We start from the raw sequence: 18,889 nt of genomic DNA, 5'->3' as shown, positions 1-18,889 counted from the left end.
TCCAGCAGTAACATAAAAATGGGTACTCACATAGATAAAATCAGTAAACAGCGAGGTAATGGCGTCCCGGAACGCAATGCGTTCCAACTGGAGACCGGAACCGGAAGTGACGTGACGGCGCTGTACGCGTTTCGTCATGTGACGTCTTCTGCAGCGTCCAGTCACTTCCAGCGTAAGCCCTTTTGTATATGGTGGTTGCTAAGCGACGGGGCTCATTTGTGAAATACAACGAAAAGTAACAGGTGTTCAATATAGACTGATGCCGTAGGTCAATTGCGAAAACGTGTGGTGCAACTAATAAGAAGATACGACCATGGCTTTCTTATTGGCAATTGCAAACCAAGTGTGTGTATATTTTTATATCCTATGATAAATCCAATAACCCACGTCCGCTTGGTTGAACCACCATATATACATACAGGGAGGTATACAACATATATATATATAATAATAAAAAATACTAAACATTTTATTTATTAACAAATATTATAAAAACAGAGGGTGAATATAAAATATTATATAGTGTGTCGTCTGGTGGAAGAAAGTATGTAGAGGAGATAAGAAATGTAATGCGCCATCTGGTGGATGAACATATATATGGTATTAACTATATGATGTATATACTAAAAGTGTGTATATAATTAAATAGAAATAATTATAAAACATGATAGTGATTCATAAAAATTGTTATAAAATTAATATGTGGTAATTGGTGAAAGACGATGTGAATAAAGGTGTAAAAATTATAAAAATTATATAAAAAATATAAAAATTATACAGTTGATAATATTGAATATCAATAATTATAAGTGCTTATATAACATGAAGATGTGATGTAAAATAAATATATAAAATTAATATATAAATGTGATAATTAGTGAAAAGTAATGTGGATTAAAATATAAAATAGTATATTATGAAAGGCAAAATAAGGTGGAATACTACAGAGAAGGACATCTAGTGGATGGTCAATATACTACACCGAGAGTATATAAATAAAATGCTAAATAGATGAAGTGAAAAGGATTGAGTGTAATATATTCAGATGATATGATTAGACTAATAAATATAAATATAAATATATATGGGATGTAGGTTAATAGCATTAAGTAAGATTGGAGGTTATGTAAAATTAGAATACATTTTATAGTGATAAATTAGGATAATAAGGAATATGGATATAAAAAATAAAAGATAAAAGTATTGGGATAATGGAAAAAATAAGATAAAAAGAAGGGGAATTAAAAATTGGAAATAAAACAGTTGAGGTCTATGTCCAAATTGAGTCCCCTAGGCTGAAGTGTATTAAGCCGGTAAATCCAGCTAGTTTCGTTTTTAGAGATTTTGATTCTTTTATTTTCGCCTCTCCAGTGTCCAGTAATGGAGTCGATTCCCACAAAAGTAAGGCACCTTGGGTCCTTATTATGTACCTCTGTGAAGTGTCTAGAGAGACTATGTTTCGTAAACCCCTTTTTTATGTTCTTAACATGCTCTCTGATGCGTACAAACAAAGGCCTGGTGGTCCTGCCCACATATTGGAGCCGACAAGGGCACTCTACTAGATAAGTCACATGGGTGGTCTGACAAGTTATTAGTTTGTTAATCTTGAACTCTTCCCCACTCCATCTAGATTTAAAATGTAGTGTCTTTCTAGGTTGTTTGCTGGTTGATCTACAGGGTAAACATCTGTTACAACGAAAAAACCCTTTTAAATCAGGGAACAATTTCACTGGTTTGGGGGGATCAACTGCATTGTGAACCAGTTGGTTGCGTAGGTTAGGGGCTTTTCTGTATATAAATCTCGGTTGTCTGGGTAGCATTTTGGACAAAGTTTTATCAGACTTCAGAATAGGCCAGTATTTCTTCACAATTTTCTCTGTTTGTTTGAAGTTTTGATGAAAGCCGGTAATAAAAGCTAGCTCATTCGATTTTTGTTCCGGCACGTTAGTTTTATGTAGTAATTCTTCTCTATCCGTACTCAATATTTTATTTCTGGCCGTAATTAGCTTCTGTCTGTCATATCCCTTTTCTTCAAATCTGTTTATTAAAATATCCGTTTGTAGTATGTAGTCTTCCAAATTGTCACAATTTCTTCTGATCCTGACGAATTGGCTTTTTGGGATTCCTTCTTTCCATCTAGGATGGTGACAACTGGTACTGGGTATATATCCGTTCCTGTCTGTAGGTTTAAAATAAGTCCTACTTTTAAGTATATTATTTTCTTTAAAAATGTTAAGATCCAAATAATTTATCTGGTTAAAACTCCAATCTCCTGTAAACTTAATGCCATATGGATTCTCATTCATCTTTAAAAAGAAATTGTTCAAAGTTTCTTCAGTCCCCTCCCATAAAATGATGATATCATCTATATATCGTCTGTAAAATATCAATTCTGGTATATTTTGGCTATAAATGATGTTCTCTTCTAAAAGGTCCATAAACAGGTTCGCTACGCTAGGTGCGTAGCGTGCTCCCATTGCGACCCCTTTTGTTTGTAAATAATATTTGTTTTTATGCCAGAAGAAATTACTACTCATAGTGAGTTTTAGACCATCCAATATGTATTTTATTTGCGTTTGTTTTAACTTAGTGCGTTCATGTAAAGCAATATCCACTGCTTCTAATCCCTCCGTCTGGTTGATGCTGGTATAAAGAGAGTTAGCATCTATTGTCGCCAGGATACATCCTTCTGGTAATTGTACTTCTTTTAGTGCTTTTATCAGCTCTGAGCTGTCTTTAAGGTATGATTTTCCCATTTTTACAGCCGGCTGTAAGTATCCATCCAGATACTCCCCCAGTCTGGAAAATAGTGAGTCCACACCACTCACGATGGGCCTTCCTGGGGGTTTAACGGGATCTTTATGTATTTTGGGTAAATAATACAGTACTGGAATTTTACTTGAATTGGGTAATAGATATTGTGCTTCCTTCTTGTTCAAAATCCCCAATTCTTTACCCTTATTGATGAAATCTTTTAACTTCTTCCTATATGTCGTGGTTGGGTTGCTTTTCAGTTTTTTGTAGGTATCTTCCACACTTAATAAATTATTCATTTCCTGTTCGTAATCAGTTTTGTTCAGAATTACTAATCCTCCTCCCTTGTCTGCGGGTCGGATTATGATTCCCTTTCTGTCTTCCAATTGTTTGATAGCTGCTTTTACTTTATTGAATTTTTTATGTGGTTTCTTTATCTTCCTCAAATCCTCCTCTACCATCTTCTTAAAAGCGCTGATACACTCACCCCCAGGGACTGATGGGTAAAAAACGAGTTGTTCCTGAGGCCTGAGTGTACAAAATTGGGGTCGGAAGTAGACTGTGTGTGTCCTTTTATTTTAAAAAATTTTTTAATATTCAATTTTCTTAAAAATTTGTGAAGGTCGATAAAAATTTCAAAGGGGTCAGCATCCTTGGTGGGAGCGAATTTGAGGCCAAGATCTAAAAGTTGAAGTTCATCCTCATTAAAAATAATGTCTGTAAGGTTAAAAATCCCTTGACCTAAAATTCTCGTCTTCGTTTTCTTCCTCCCACCTCTCTTACCCCTCTTCCGTCTTCTTCTTCTTCCCAGTAGTAATTCTGTTGTTGGGGTCTCGTGTATCCTCCTGGTGGGGGTCCCCTCCATTGGTTCTGGTATTCCCCTCCTCTGTATGCATTGGGTCTTCTGTCTTCGTGGTAATTGCGACTCCATCTGTTCTGCTGGTCTTGTGGTCCTCTCCATCCTATGTTTCTTTGTGGTCTGTACCATCCTTGTTGTCTGTAAGGAGGTGGTGGTCTTCTTTGGTGACCTCCACGGAAAAAATCCCTTTGTGTGTTGTAATTCGGTCTGTCCCTATATTCTCTGCCTGGAGTATATGTATCCATCCTGGCTAACGGAGAGAACCTATTATGCATAGGTAGATTGAAGTTTCTTTGGTTGGGTGTGTTGACCCTGTTGTACTCCCTGGGTGGTGTACGTGGTCTCTCTTGTGTTCTGGGTGTATTCCTAGGTGGTAGGGGCCTATTCTCTTGGGTAGGTGGTCTGTTGTCCTCTATATCTCTGTTAGGTCTGAAGGTGAACAACTGTGGAGTCCTGGGGGCTGGTGTAGCTAGGGACTCCTCATATTCATCTTCATCTACCGATGTATCCCTGGACTCAAAGGCATTTGGAGTGGTGGGGATCTCCATTTCTTCTTCCGCTGTTTGCCATTTATATACTTTGGAACTCTTGTAATCCGTGACATCTCTACTATACTTTTTTTGCTTTTTTTGTTGTATGGCCGAATCGTATTTTGCAATATAGGTTTGAAGTTCCTTTTCTTTATCTTTGTATTCTTTGTGAGGTAAAAATGGAATAAGTGCCGTCTTTAAATCTGTAATCTGTGTTTCTATGTTCCTTAATTTAGTCTGTCTTCTTTTGATGATAAGTGTGAGAAGATCAGTTTCACACCGATTAAAAAATATATACCATTCTTCTGTTAGAGTGATATCATTAAGACCATCATTGGGATTCACATCCCATCTTAGTCGTCTGGGGGTAATTTTATCTCTAATATACATTTCCAGGGTTGAAATGTCCCACCAGACCCTAAGTTGTTTTTCTAGGGCGTGTTTAAGTTGTTTAAAAAGCCCGTCCATGTCTTGTCTATTGGTTACTCTCTCTTGGTTAAAAATATCCTCAATGTTGATTTTTCTATTGTTTATATATCCAAAGATATCCGAAGCTGCAGGATTAGCCATGCCCAATGAGGGTATGTGTAAAATAGAATATAAATAAATCCGCGCTAAGGATGTCAGAGGATAAATTAAATGCGTGCACAAGTAAGCTGCAGCCTCACTTAAAATATAGCCAAAGGCTATATAAATATGTATGTAAATATGAAGTGGTGGCGCTGCTTATAAAGTGCAAACAGGTATATATAAATATGTAAAGCGAAAAATATGATGTAAAAACACAGATGTGATTGAGAAATAAAAATATAAATATAAATGGTGAATATGTAAATAATACCACAATATGGTGAAATTCTAACTTAAAATGGTATTAAAAATGAGTTAATATGAAATATATGAAAAAATAAATAATAAAATGAAATATAAATAACCACCAGAGTGCGTAGTATGAAGAGCAAAGTACTAAAATATATATATCTCTTAGTATATACCTAAAATAATAATATCAGCATGTGGCAATAGAAATACATAGGCAATGATATAAAAGATGTGCAAAAAGTGCAACAATTAAATTGGGTGTGCAGGAAACTTTTACAGAAAAAAATATGAGTAAAGTGCGGGAAACTGTTTTTACAAAGTGCAACAAGAAGTGATGTGATCTAGATTCATGTGATAAATAGTCCGTATAATAATAAAGGTGCAAACAATATTATGGGCAAGCTCAATGTGCAAAGAAATATGAACTCCAAGGTAGAAATGAGAAATGGTATTAGATCAGATCAGCTATTAAGATAAGTCCATATATAGATGGTTGTGCCCCGAGGAGTGGTGAATGGATAAGTATCCAGCGGTGACCCCCAAGGTGGGTGACTGGCGAGTGGTGGGGAAACTTCTAGTAGAAAAACCTACTCACCAGATGTACCCACCCCACACAGGGGTATAGGGCAGGTACTGTAGTAATATCCTGTTGGTCCTGGCTCTGGGTAGTGGTTCCCTTCCTGGGGGAGATGTAGTATAGGGTCCGCAGGGATATCCTAAAGTGAAATCCTATCCGGTAGTGGGATATCCAACGATCCGTGGGGTGAACTGATAGGGCCACTCAAAGGTATGTGGATGGGGGGATCATATAAATGGAAAAGAACTCGATAGTGTGATACCGTTTTTAAAGTTTTATTCCTTCCAGCAGTAACATAAAAATGGGTACTCACATAGATAAAATCAGTAAACAGCGAGGTAATGGCGTCCCGGAACGCAATGCGTTCCAACTGGAGACCGGAACCGGAAGTGACGTGACGGCGCTGTACGCGTTTCGTCATGTGACGTCTTCTGCAGCGTCCAGTCACTTCCAGCGTAAGCCCTTTTGTATATGGTGGTTGCTAAGCGACGGGGCTCATTTGTGAAATACAACGAAAAGTAACAGGTGTTCAATATAGACTGATGCCGTAGGTCAATTGCGAAAACGTGTGGTGCAACTAATAAGAAGATACGACCATGGCTTTCTTATTGGCAATTGCAAACCAAGTGTGTGTATATTTTTATATCCTATGATAAATCCAATAACCCACGTCCGCTTGGTTGAACCACCATATATACATACAGGGAGGTATACAACATATATATATATAATAATAAAAAATACTAAACATTTTATTTATTAACAAATATTATAAAAACAGAGGGTGAATATAAAATATTATATAGTGTGTCGTCTGGTGGAAGAAAGTATGTAGAGGAGATAAGAAATGTAATGCGCCATCTGGTGGATGAACATATATATGGTATTAACTATATGATGTATATACTAAAAGTGTGTATATAATTAAATAGAAATAATTATAAAACATGATAGTGATTCATAAAAATTGTTATAAAATTAATATGTGGTAATTGGTGAAAGACGATGTGAATAAAGGTGTAAAAATTATAAAAATTATATAAAAAATATAAAAATTATACAGTTGATAATATTGAATATCAATAATTATAAGTGCTTATATAACATGAAGATGTGATGTAAAATAAATATATAAAATTAATATATAAATGTGATAATTAGTGAAAAGTAATGTGGATTAAAATATAAAATAGTATATTATGAAAGGCAAAATAAGGTGGAATACTACAGAGAAGGACATCTAGTGGATGGTCAATATACTACACCGAGAGTATATAAATAAAATGCTAAATAGATGAAGTGAAAAGGATTGAGTGTAATATATTCAGATGATATGATTAGACTAATAAATATAAATATAAATATATATGGGATGTAGGTTAATAGCATTAAGTAAGATTGGAGGTTATGTAAAATTAGAATACATTTTATAGTGATAAATTAGGATAATAAGGAATATGGATATAAAAAATAAAAGATAAAAGTATTGGGATAATGGAAAAAATAAGATAAAAAGAAGGGGAATTAAAAATTGGAAATAAAACAGTTGAGGTCTATGTCCAAATTGAGTCCCCTAGGCTGAAGTGTATTAAGCCGGTAAATCCAGCTAGTTTCGTTTTTAGAGATTTTGATTCTTTTATTTTCGCCTCTCCAGTGTCCAGTAATGGAGTCGATTCCCACAAAAGTAAGGCACCTTGGGTCCTTATTATGTACCTCTGTGAAGTGTCTAGAGAGACTATGTTTCGTAAACCCCTTTTTTATGTTCTTAACATGCTCTCTGATGCGTACAAACAAAGGCCTGGTGGTCCTGCCCACATATTGGAGCCGACAAGGGCACTCTACTAGATAAGTCACATGGGTGGTCTGACAAGTTATTAGTTTGTTAATTTATCCTCTGACATCCTTAGCGCGGATTTATTTATATTCTATTTTACACATACCCTCATTGGGCATGGCTAATCCTGCAGCTTCGGATATCTTTGGATATATAAACAATAGAAAAATCAACATTGAGGATATTTTTAACCAAGAGAGAGTAACCAATAGACAAGACATGGACGGGCTTTTTAAACAACTTAAACACGCCCTAGAAAAACAACTTAGGGTCTGGTGGGACATTTCAACCCTGGAAATGTATATTAGAGATAAAATTACCCCCAGACGACTAAGATGGGATGTGAATCCCAATGATGGTCTTAATGATATCACTCTAACAGAAGAATGGTATATATATATTTTTTAATCGGTGTGAAACTGATCTTCTCACACTTATCATCAAAAGAAGACAGACTAAATTAAGGAACATAGAAACACAGATTACAGATTTAAAGACGGCACTTATTCCATTTTTACCTCACAAAGAATACAAAGATAAAGAAAAGGAACTTCAAACCTATATTGCAAAATACGATTCGGCCATACAACAAAAAAAGCAAAAAAAGTATAGTAGAGATGTCACGGATTACAAGAGTTCCAAAGTATATAAATGGCAAACAGCGGAAGAAGAAATGGAGATCCCCACCACTCCAAATGCCTTTGAGTCCAGGGATACATCGGTAGATGAAGATGAATATGAGGAGTCCCTAGCTACACCAGCCCCCAGGACTCCACAGTTGTTCACCTTCAGACCTAACAGAGATATAGAGGACAACAGACCACCTACCCAAGAGAATAGGCCCCTACCACCTAGGAATACACCCAGAACACAAGAGAGACCACGTACACCACCCAGGGAGTACAACAGGGTCAACACACCCAACCAAAGAAACTTCAATCTACCTATGCATAATAGGTTCTCTCCGTTAGCCAGGATGGATACATATACTCCAGGCAGAGAATATAGGGACAGACCGAATTACAACACACAAAGGGATTTTTTCCGTGGAGGTCACCAAAGAAGACCACCACCTCCTTACAGACAACAAGGATGGTACAGACCACAAAGAAACATAGGATGGAGAGGACCACAAGACCAGCAGAACAGATGGAGTCGCAATTACCACGAAGACAGAAGACCCAATGCATACAGAGGAGGGGAATACCAGAACCAATGGAGGGGACCCCCACCAGGAGGATACACGAGACCCCAACAACAGAATTACTACTGGGAAGAAGAAGAAGACGGAAGAGGGGTAAGAGAGGTGGGAGGAAGAAAACGAAGACGAGAATTTTAGGTCAAGGGATTTTTAACCTTACAGACATTATTTTTAATGAGGATGAACTTCAACTTTTAGATCTTGGCCTCAAATTCGCTCCCACCAAGGATGCTGACCCCTTTGAAATTTTTATCGACCTTCACAAATTTTTAAGAAAATTGAATATTAAAAAATTTTTTAAAATAAAAGGACACACACAGTCTACTTCCGACCCCAATTTTGTACACTCAGGCCTCAGGAACAACTCGGTTTTTAACCCATCAGTCCCTGGGGGTGAGTGTATCAGCGCTTTTAAGAAGATGGTAGAGGAGGATTTGAGGAAGATAAAGAAACCACATAAAAAATTCAATAAAGTAAAAGCAGCTATCAAACAATTGGAAGACAGAAAGGGAATCATAATCCGACCCGCAGACAAGGGAGGAGGATTAGTAATTCTGAACAAAACTGATTACGAACAGGAAATGAATAATTTATTAAGTGTGGAAGATACCTACAAAAAACTGAAAAGCAACCCAACCACGACATATAGGAAGAAGTTAAAAGATTTCATCAATAAGGGTAAAGAATTGGGGATTTTGAACAAGAAGGAAGCACAATATCTATTACCCAATTCAAGTAAAATTCCAGTACTGTATTATTTACCCAAAATACATAAAGATCCCGTTAAACCCCCAGGAAGGCCCATCGTGAGTGGTGTGGACTCACTATTTTCCAGACTGGGGGAGTATCTGGATGGATACTTACAGCCGGCTGTAAAAATGGGAAAATCATACCTTAAAGACAGCTCAGAGCTGATAAAAGCACTAAAAGAAGTACAATTACCAGAAGGATGTATCCTGGCGACAATAGATGCTAACTCTCTTTATACCAGCATCAACCAGACGGAGGGATTAGAAGCAGTGGATATTGCTTTACATGAACGCACTAAGTTAAAACAAACGCAAATAAAATACATATTGGATGGTCTAAAACTCACTATGAGTAGTAATTTCTTCTGGCATAAAAACAAATATTATTTACAAACAAAAGGGGTCGCAATGGGAGCACGCTACGCACCTAGCGTAGCGAACCTGTTTATGGACCTTTTAGAAGAGAACATCATTTATAGCCAAAATATACCAGAATTGATATTTTACAGACGATATATAGATGATATCATCATTTTATGGGAGGGGACTGAAGAAACTTTGAACAATTTCTTTTTAAAGATGAATGAGAATCCATATGGCATTAAGTTTACAGGAGATTGGAGTTTTAACCAGATAAATTATTTGGATCTTAACATTTTTAAAGAAAATAATATACTTAAAAGTAGGACTTATTTTAAACCTACAGACAGGAACGGATATATACCCAGTACCAGTTGTCACCATCCTAGATGGAAAGAAGGAATCCCAAAAAGCCAATTCGTCAGGATCAGAAGAAATTGTGACAATTTGGAAGACTACATACTACAAACGGATATTTTAATAAACAGATTTGAAGAAAAGGGATATGACAGACAGAAGCTAATTACGGCCAGAAATAAAATATTGAGTACGGATAGAGAAGAATTACTACATAAAACTAACGTGCCGGAACAAAAATCGAATGAGCTAGCTTTTATTACCGGCTTTCATCAAAACTTCAAACAAACAGAGAAAATTGTGAAGAAATACTGGCCTATTCTGAAGTCTGATAAAACTTTGTCCAAAATGCTACCCAGACAACCGAGATTTATATACAGAAAAGCCCCTAACCTACGCAACCAACTGGTTCACAATGCAGTTGATCCCCCCAAACCAGTGAAATTGTTCCCTGATTTAAAAGGGTTTTTTCGTTGTAACAGATGTTTACCCTGTAGATCAACCAGCAAACAACCTAGAAAGACACTACATTTTAAATCTAGATGGAGTGGGGAAGAGTTCAAGATTAACAAACTAATAACTTGTCAGACCACCCATGTGACTTATCTAGTAGAGTGCCCTTGTCGGCTCCAATATGTGGGCAGGACCACCAGGCCTTTGTTTGTACGCATCAGAGAGCATGTTAAGAACATAAAAAAGGGGTTTACGAAACATAGTCTCTCTAGACACTTCACAGAGGTACATAATAAGGACCCAAGGTGCCTTACTTTTGTGGGAATCGACTCCATTACTGGACACTGGAGAGGCGAAAATAAAAGAATCAAAATCTCTAAAAACGAAACTAGCTGGATTTACCGGCTTAATACACTTCAGCCTAGGGGACTCAATTTGGACATAGACCTCAACTGTTTTATTTCCAATTTTTAATTCCCCTTCTTTTTATCTTATTTTTTCCATTATCCCAATACTTTTATCTTTTATTTTTTATATCCATATTCCTTATTATCCTAATTTATCACTATAAAATGTATTCTAATTTTACATAACCTCCAATCTTACTTAATGCTATTAACCTACATCCCATATATATTTATATTTATATTTATTAGTCTAATCATATCATCTGAATATATTACACTCAATCCTTTTCACTTCATCTATTTAGCATTTTATTTATATACTCTCGGTGTAGTATATTGACCATCCACTAGATGTCCTTCTCTGTAGTATTCCACCTTATTTTGCCTTTCATAATATACTATTTTATATTTTAATCCACATTACTTTTCACTAATTATCACATTTATATATTAATTTTATATATTTATTTTACATCACATCTTCATGTTATATAAGCACTTATAATTATTGATATTCAATATTATCAACTGTATAATTTTTATATTTTTTATATAATTTTTATAATTTTTACACCTTTATTCACATCGTCTTTCACCAATTACCACATATTAATTTTATAACAATTTTTATGAATCACTATCATGTTTTATAATTATTTCTATTTAATTATATACACACTTTTAGTATATACATCATATAGTTAATACCATATATATGTTCATCCACCAGATGGCGCATTACATTTCTTATCTCCTCTACATACTTTCTTCCACCAGACGACACACTATATAATATTTTATATTCACCCTCTGTTTTTATAATATTTGTTAATAAATAAAATGTTTAGTATTTTTTATTATTATATATATATATGTTGTATACCTCCCTGTATGTATATATGGTGGTTCAACCAAGCGGACGTGGGTTATTGGATTTATCATAGGATATAAAAATATACACACACTTGGTTTGCAATTGCCAATAAGAAAGCCATGGTCGTATCTTCTTATTAGTTGCACCACACGTTTTCGCAATTGACCTACGGCATCAGTCTATATTGAACACCTGTTACTTTTCGTTGTATTTCACAAATGAGCCCCGTCGCTTAGCAACCACCATATACAAAAGGGCTTACGCTGGAAGTGACTGGACGCTGCAGAAGACGTCACATGACGAAACGCGTACAGCGCCGTCACGTCACTTCCGGTTCCGGTCTCCAGTTGGAACGCATTGCGTTCCGGGACGCCATTACCTCGCTGTTTACTGATTTTATCTATGTGAGTACCCATTTTTATGTTACTGCTGGAAGGAATAAAACTTTAAAAACGGTATCACACTATCGAGTTCTTTTCCATTTATATGATCCCCCCATCCACATACCTTTGAGTGGCCCTATCAGTTCACCCCACGGATCGTTGGATATCCCACTACCGGATAGGATTTCACTTTAGGATATCCCTGCGGACCCTATACTACATCTCCCCCAGGAAGGGAACCACTACCCAGAGCCAGGACCAACAGGATATTACTACAGTACCTGCCCTATACCCCTGTGTGGGGTGGGTACATCTGGTGAGTAGGTTTTTCTACTAGAAGTTTCCCCACCACTCGCCAGTCACCCACCTTGGGGGTCACCGCTGGATACTTATCCATTCACCACTCCTCGGGGCACAACCATCTATATATGGACTTATCTTAATAGCTGATCTGATCTAATACCATTTCTCATTTCTACCTTGGAGTTCATATTTCTTTGCACATTGAGCTTGCCCATAATATTGTTTGCACCTTTATTATTATACGGACTATTTATCACATGAATCTAGATCACATCACTTCTTGTTGCACTTTGTAAAAACAGTTTCCCGCACTTTACTCATATTTTTTTCTGTAAAAGTTTCCTGCACACCCAATTTAATTGTTGCACTTTTTGCACATCTTTTATATCATTGCCTATGTATTTCTATTGCCACATGCTGATATTATTATTTTAGGTATATACTAAGAGATATATATATTTTAGTACTTTGCTCTTCATACTACGCACTCTGGTGGTTATTTATATTTCATTTTATTATTTATTTTTTCATATATTTCATATTAACTCATTTTTAATACCATTTTAAGTTAGAATTTCACCATATTGTGGTATTATTTACATATTCACCATTTATATTTATATTTTTATTTCTCAATCACATCTGTGTTTTTACATCATATTTTTCGCTTTACATATTTATATATACCTGTTTGCACTTTATAAGCAGCGCCACCACTTCATATTTACATACATATTTATATAGCCTTTGGCTATATTTTAAGTGAGGCTGCAGCTTACTTGTGCACGCATTTAATTTATCCTCTGACATCCTTAGCGCGGATTTATTTATATTCTATCATCTATATGTAGATAACTTCAAAGTGAGAGCACTGAAAGCTAAAAATTGGCCTGGGCAGGAGGGGGGTTGAAGCGCCCAGTAGGTAAGTCGTTAAAAGAATTAATACCTGTAATGATTGATGCATTTCAGCCTCTTGGGCCTTAGTCATAATACCATAACAACATGAAAACAGATTTTAAATACTAAAATCCACAGGTGCAAGAAGGAGGAGTGGGCAGAGCAATCTTCAGACCAGGTAAATGAACCCTTCAATGGTTTTCCTGCTGTACTAGCCTCTGTCATCTAGTGAATGAAAATGTATCACTGTCAGCTGCCATACACATATACAAACTGTATATAATGAAGAAAATAAATATAATATGAGTAAAAAATGTAAATATGAAATAATTGGAAATACAAATGGCAATCATTAGAAAGAAACAAATCTGTATCTGAGAGATCCAGGTCCCACCTATGGTTAAGGCCTTGTGGAACTAGTCTTTTATCTAAATATCCACCAGGCCTCTCTGGCTAGTAATCTCTGGTGATGATCTCCTCCTCTTACAACAAGAGGTATACGTTCTATCCCATAAAAGCCAAAACCCCTCATATCTCCCAAGTGCTGATCTTTAAAAGGTTTCGATACATTTGAGATGGCTTTGGCATTGGGATTCAGTGAACCGTAGACATTTTCAGACTACTCTTTAAGGGATGCATTGTGCAGCTTGCATGTTGTAAACAACATGTTTTGCATTCTGCCACATAGACCACATAGGTTGTATTACAATTTATATAATGCTTTATAGAAAACTGCTCCCCCAGTAACTGAAGATTTAAAAGTTTTTTAACAAGCATTCAATTTCGACAAGACATGTGGCCACATGGGAAAGAGCCTGGAGTATGAAGTGAAAGCACTGCCTCTTTTACTAATCCTATTGCCAAGAAACAGGTTGGTTTAACCCCCCCCCCCCCCCTCGATCCATCCTTCAAATTGCCTATTGACTTATAACCTTTGGGAGTATTTTTTTTTGTGGTGTTCTTAAAAAAGTTAAATATGCAGCTTGTTTATCTGTACAGTACATTGAATTTAGACACAAGTTACATGTCCATAAGGAAGTAACAATTGCAGATAGATAGATAGATAGATAGATAGATAGATAGATAGATAGATAGATAGATAGATAGATAGATAGATAGATAGATAGATAGATAGATAGATAGATAGATAGATAGATAGATAGATAGATAGATAGATAGATAGATAGATAGATAGATAGATAGATAGATAGATAGATAGATAGATAGACATTTGGGAAGTAAATTTATGAAAAACATGTTTAACTGATGTTTTTTATTAGGTAGGCACATATTCACTCTTACTGAGGGTAGAGGTTAGGTGGACTGTCTTGCACTAGGAGGAATAAAACACAGCAACTTAAAGAACTGAAGTACAGGCTTCTTTTCTTCGTTCATGCACTGTTAAGAGGTGGAGATGAGCCCTTTGGGAGTTAGGTGTGCTGGAGATATGTATTTCTGGTGAAGCACCTGCAAATTGGTGTTCAGCTGAGTGAACCTCCAGCTGCAGTGAGAAGTGAAACATTTAACAACAGTAATATTACCACTCTATTGATCACTAATGACCCAGACGTAATCTCGGAGGTAGGAGTCCAGGACAAACTGGGCTCTAGCGATCCCAGGATGATCACATTTAGTATAAATAACAATATAACAAGGCAAGTTGGGAACATAAGAACCCTAAACTTCAGAAGGGCAAACTTTCCAAAATTGTACTCATTGATGGAAAGGGTAAACTGGGACTAAACCTTGGGACCACTGACCACAGAGGAAAAATGGGAATGCTTTAGGAACATATTAGGCAAAGGCATCTTGCAGTGCATTCCTATGGTAAATAAATTTAGAAGAGACAAAGCCAAACCTGGCTGGCTAAACCGTAGCATTAAAAAACTTATTAGGGGAAAAAAATTGGCCTTCAAGAAATATAAACCAGGGCACAGTATCGGCTTTCGAGCAATACAAGGAGGCAAATAAGAAAAGTAAACAAGAAATCAAGATGGCTAAAATCAACTTTGAGAGACAAATAGCGGAGGATAGTAAAAAAAACTTTAAATATATCAACAGCAAAAAAACTAGGGCAGAGCATATTGCACACATAATTAATGATGATGGGAGGATGGTTACAGAGGACACTGAAACAGCAACCGTGCTGAATGCTTTTTTTCTCGTCAGTCTTTACACAGGAAAGGGAGGGGTACACTGACCATGACTGTATGGTTAGTAGTAATACACAGGACTTGCCACTATGGCTAACAGAGGGTGAAATCAGGCAAAGGCTGGATAAACTTAACACAAACAAATCACCAGGTCCGGATGGCATACATCCGAGAGTACTCAAGGAACTCAGTAAGGTTATATCTAGACCACTGTTCCTGATCTTTGCTGACAGTATTAGGACAGGAGATGTACCAGGGGATTGGAGGAAGGCTAACGTGATTCCGATATTCAAAAAGGGCCAGAGGCATATCCTGGGAAATTATAGGCCTGTCAGTTTGACATCAATAATATGTAAATTTCTGGAGGGGATGATAAGGGACTATATCGTAGAGTATGCTAAAGACAACAACATCATCAGCAGTAATCAGCACGGGTTTACAAATGGGCGTTCTTGTCAAACCAATCTCTTAGCATTCTATGAGGAGGTGAGCTGTGAGCTAGATAGGGGCAGACCAGTGGATGTGGTGTACTTGGATTTCGCTAAGGCATTTGATACAGTTCCCCACAAGCGCTTAATTTATAAAATAAGATCTTCAGGTATCGACAGCAGGGTTTGCTCTTGGATACGAAACTGGCTAAAAGGCCGTGTCCAAAGGGTGGTAATAAACAGTGCATATTCAGACTGGTCTGAGGTAGTAAGCGGGGTGCCCCAGGGCTCAGTCCTGGGACCAACCTTGTTCAATTTATTCATAAACAGCATTGAGGACGGGATCAGTAGTTCGTTATCAGTTTTTGCAGATGACACAAAATTGGCCAGGGCAATAACTACACAGCATGAAGCAGATATCCTACAGAATGACCTGGACAAAATAACGGAGTGGGCAACGACATGGCAAATGAGGTTTAACGTGGAGAAGTGTAAGATTTTGCACTTGGGGACTAAAAACATAAAAACACAATACACGTTAGGAGGGGAACCCTTGGGGGAATCAAAAATGGAGAAAGATCTGGGAGTCTTGGTTGATGATTGATTAGGCAACAGCATGCAATGTCAAGCGGCAGCTGCAAAAGCCAGCAGATTATTAGCATGCATAAAGAAAGGGATGTATTCCAGAGATAAGACTATAATACTTCCACTTTATAAAACTCTGGTCCGACCGCATCTGGAGTATTCTGTCCAGTTCTGGTCGCCAGTCCTCAGGAGGGATGTGTTGGAGCTTGAGAGAGTCCAGAGAAGGGCAACTAAACTGATTAGGGGGTTGGAGGACCTTAACTATGAAGAGCGGCTGCAATTGCTCGATTTATTCTCCCTGGAGAAGAGACGTCTGAGGGGGGACATGATAGCAATTTATAAATATCTTAATGGGGATCTCAGCTTAGAAAAAAAACTGTTCATTCGAAGGAATTGCATGAGGACTCGAGGACATACAATGCGATTAGAGGAGAAGCGTTTTAACCTCAGGCAACGAGGAGGGTTCTTTACTGTTAGGGCTACAAGATTGTGGAATTCTCTACCACAAGAGGTGGTTTCTGCGGGTAGTATGGTGGCTTTTAAAAGACCCTGAGACTTACATCTCAAGGATCAGGACATTAAGGGCTATGTGAGATGATGATTACAGCCACACACCTACACAGGTTGAACTGGATGGACTATTGTCTTTATTCAACCTCACCTACTATGTAACTATGTAACTATGTAACTGCTAAATATAACAGTTTCCTGCTCAGGGATCCTGGTTGTTAGGGAGCCAGCACCCGCCAGAACCCTAACAACCAGTGACTCAACACTGCCATGCACATTCAGCTGTCAGCCAGAGATTCCCAGCTGACAGGTGAATTAAAAAAAAGGGATAGTGTAACACCCCCCCCCCACAAAAAAACAGAAAAAAAAAACAAAAACAGGCCCTTTAGGTATGGGTTTTCAAGTGTGTTTCCACTAGAATAACACCTGCTATACGTATTTGTTGACATAACATTTTAAAAATTGCAGCTTACCTTTTCTGATGCTCTATTCTGGAGTATATCTCTATTCTGCAGCAATACATGCTACATAGTTCTGTTTGTTTAGAATGGGGCTGGGGAGCTGTGTTTGCCATAATTACCCTATCTGTACTGTGAAGGCAGATCTTCATTATCAATTGTAACTAGGTTCCCTCTCTCACATAACAGCTCCCGCAAACAAAGTCCCCCTTACAATAACAGCCCTCCATATCACAGCCCCTCTCACATCACAGCTCCTCTGAAACACAATCACCCCTTACAATCACTGCCCCCATATCACAGGTCCCCTTTCTCACATCACAGATCCCCACAAACTCAGTCCCCCTTTACAATCACAGACCCCCACATCACAGGTCCCTCCTCTCACATCATAGCTCCCCCAAACACAGCCCCCTTACAATCACAGCCCCCCATATCACAGGTCCCCTCTGACATCACAGCTCCCAAAACACAGTCCCCCCTTACAATTACAACCTCTTCATTTCACAGCACCCATTTGACATCAGAGCCCTCCCAAACACAGTCCTCCTTACAAGCATAGCCCCCCCATATCACAGGTCCCCTCTATCCCATCACAGCTCCTCCCCCAAAAAGCCCCCCATATCATAGCTCCCCTCACACATCACAGCTCCACCCAAGCACAGTCCGCCCTTACAATCACAGCCTCCACATATCACAGGTCCCCTATCTCACATCCCAGCTTCCCCCAAAAAAGCCCCCCCCCCCTTAAGTCACCCTTACAGTAACAGCTTCCCATATCACAGGTCCCCCTTCTCACATCACAGCTCCCTCAAAACACAGTCATCCTTACAATCACATCCCCCCAAATCACAGGTTCCCCTTTCACATCACAGCTCCCCCCCAAACACAGCCCCCTTACAATCACAGCCCCCCATATCACAGGCCCTCTTTCTGTCCTCTCTATGTACTACTGCTGTTAAACTCATAGCAGGGAAGAGGGAAAGAGGCACTAACACATAACAAACATTTAGTGGGGTGTTCTCAAATTTGACTGCAAAGGTGCAAATATGCTTTAAGCAAGACCCCACAAAAAATGGCATGTGGTTCCCCCCAAATTCCATACATGCAAGTCAGAAAAGAGGGAGGGATAAGTGTGTACACCCCCTCCTGAAACATACTAAGCCATATGTCCTCAACATGAGGGACACATGTCCCTTTGTTGATGGGCCTCAGGTTACAGACGTCTGTAGGCAGGAAGCACTGTTAAAATAAAAATAAGGGGGCCCCTGGATAACGCCCTCCCTACATAAATGAGTAAGGGGTCTATAGCAGTGTTTCTCAACTCCGGTCCTCAGGGCACACTAAAGCCCCGTACACACGTACGGATCGTCGTCATACAAACGTTCGTCTTTT

This window comes from Pelophylax lessonae (assembly GCF_965119305.1).
Source record: "Pelophylax lessonae genome assembly, chromosome: 1".
Classification (NCBI taxonomy): domain Eukaryota; kingdom Metazoa; phylum Chordata; class Amphibia; order Anura; family Ranidae; genus Pelophylax; species Pelophylax lessonae.
Note: the sequence above shows the minus strand (reverse complement) of the source record.